General features: G+C 45.4%; 1 non-coding gene across 5 annotated transcripts in view; it reads right to left on the bottom strand.

Annotated features, from left to right (window-relative positions):
• The window catches only part of LOC114273920 (uncharacterized), a 255,485-nt gene that overhangs the window by 116,582 nt on the left and 136,398 nt on the right, over positions 1-2,505 (bottom strand). The window lies entirely within an intron of this gene.

Genomic DNA, 2,505 nt, shown 5'->3' with positions numbered 1-2,505 from the left:
TTTCGAGTGACTTGTCATGTTTCAAATGGTCAAGTAAGGCAAACCTTAAACCTGAAAGACGTTCATTTTAGCTCATGAGGGAGATCAGCACAATTATTTTATGGACCATTATTCCGTGACTTGATAATGGGCTTGTTTGGTGTAGAAAATTGAAAATGTGTGAAGCCTTTTTGATTGGGCTGCAGGTTGAGCTCGCATGGTGGACGTATGAGTGGGCCAATAGGCCGCCTCTATGGGCTTGTGCCCTGGCCTCCAACCCTTGATTTGTGTCTTTTTTTAAAGGGGAACTTACTGATAAGTCCCATGTAACAAGTTCAAAACCCAACTAATCCCAAAACAAAATACTTGCACCAATTAGTCCAACACATTTTTAATTGTTACCAAAAAATCCTTTTTTTTTTAATTTATAGACACTGTTCACATCTTACTACCGTCGGACTTCCGTTTAACGGTCGCCGGAGACTCACTGGAATGTCTAGAATATTGCCGGAAAAAAATATTAAAAAACATGTTATGAAACTGTAAAATTTTACAGTTCTAAAGAATGTTATAAAACTGCAAAATTTTACAGTTTTAAACCATGATTCATTCCAGCACCAAAAAAAAAATTTGAAACTGCAAAATTTTACAGTTTTCACCGCCTGTAACTAAAACTCGAAAACTGCTTGTTCAGAATTCGAAAATATTCTCCATTAGAACAGAAAAACAGAAGTGTATAGCAGAGAGAAAAAAAAAAAAGAGATCGAAGGGGAAAGACGGATGTCTAACCAAATCTGTGTAGATCTACTCAGATCTGATGTAGATCTGAGTAGATCTATATCAGATCTAAGTAGATCCATTCATCTTCTTCGTCGGAAAATATATCATCTTCTTCGTCGGAGTTGATTTCAATGCTTGGTGGTTATCAGTGAACCCCGATCAATGGAGAAATATATGATCACCGGTGGTCCTCTTCCATGACAAACACGGTGACAGAAAAATGTAGAAAAAAAAAAAGAGAGGAAGGGAAGTAAAAAGCAGAGAGAGAGAGGAAAGGACTTTTGGGTGTAGTGAAAAAGTTATGGGATTAAATGGAGATCACATGTTTCCCATGGGACCTATGGGTAATTTTCCCTTTTTTAAATAATTTTTCTTCACCTTTGTTTTTAATATATAATTTTTCATGGGCTGGGCTGAGCTGGGTTTCAAATTTAAGGCCCAATCTCACTTGTGCTAGCATGTCCAGGATTTGGGCTTTATTTCAGTAAAAGCCCAATGCACTTGGGCTAGGTTGGGTTTCAAGTTCAAGGCCCAATTCTAAGCTCTATCTAACTTGGGCTGGCTTGTCGGAATTTGGCCAATGTTTGAGTAAAATCCCAATGAGCTTGGGCCAGGTTGGGTTTCAAATTCAAGGCCCAGTCTCACTTGGGCTGGCCAGTCCAAGATTTGGGCTGGGTTGGGTTTCCATTTCAAGCTCCAATTTTATGTCCAGTTTCACTTTAGCCAACCTGCCCAGGATTTGGGCTTGGTATAGGTAAAAGCTCAATGAGCTTGGGCCGGACTGTTTCAAATTCAAGGCCCAGTTTTACTTGGGCTGGCCCGTTCATTATTTTGGCCTTGTTTGGTATACGGGGAGCAAATATTCCGGCGTGCCCGTATTCCTTTCTTCCGAGTTCCGTCGATATCCGATCACCTGCGAGCAAATAACGGTGAGCTACCCGTCGGTGTGTGGCCGGAAACACCCTCCGACGGTCAAATTAGCATACACCTTAGAGGGAATAGAGAGAAGGGAGAGAGTGTTTGAGTGTAAGGATTTTCTTACAGAAATGTTCGTATATCGCGTATGGGGGGCGCAGACATGCTAATATACCTACTGACCCCCATATCCACTCCCTGTCATCTCCTGACACGTGGCTCTGCTATCCCATCTGTCAGCATAAACCATGCCATTCATCACCTGCTCTCAACTGCCTGTCAGAACAGCTGGAGCTCGGCAGCCGGGCTGCCCTACCTCGGTCATACCATGCTTCATACCTCAAGCGCCTAACCAGATAAACACGCGGAAGACCGGGCTGAGCGGCATCCCGGCCGAGCCTAGCCCGGATACTTACTTTGATCGGCCTTCCTGCCGATCATACGGTCTCCTCGGCTTACCACGCCTTTCCGGGCACCGGCCTCTCAACTTCCTCGATTGTCCATGCCTTCCTGGATGCCCGGTCACTCGGCCAATCCGACTTTGGCCGTCCTCGGACCGAGCATCCTGGACCAACCGAGCACTGCCTTGCCGAGCAGTTTCTGTCCGGTCCGGGGTGACACTGCCCGAACTCTGCCCGGCCCAAGTTCTGGCAGCCCATTTTGGGCAAACAGTCGATCATTTCGGACCCATGCACCGTTGGGCCCTCCACTTGCTCGGCCGTTACCTCGGCCCAACTTCAGATCACAATTCACCCTCTCAATTGCCCCTTAATTCCGTCCGCGGAAGCGTGACTGGGATTACTCACTTCGACCGAGATAACATTTCTCCGG

Source organism: Camellia sinensis, chromosome 2 (genome assembly GCF_055761805.1).
Source record: "Camellia sinensis isolate YWXY chromosome 2, ASM5576180v1, whole genome shotgun sequence".
In the NCBI taxonomy this organism is placed as follows: Eukaryota; Viridiplantae; Streptophyta; class Magnoliopsida; order Ericales; family Theaceae; genus Camellia; species Camellia sinensis.
The sequence above is the reverse complement of the archived record's forward strand: the minus strand, read 5'-3'. Positions and strand labels throughout refer to the sequence as shown.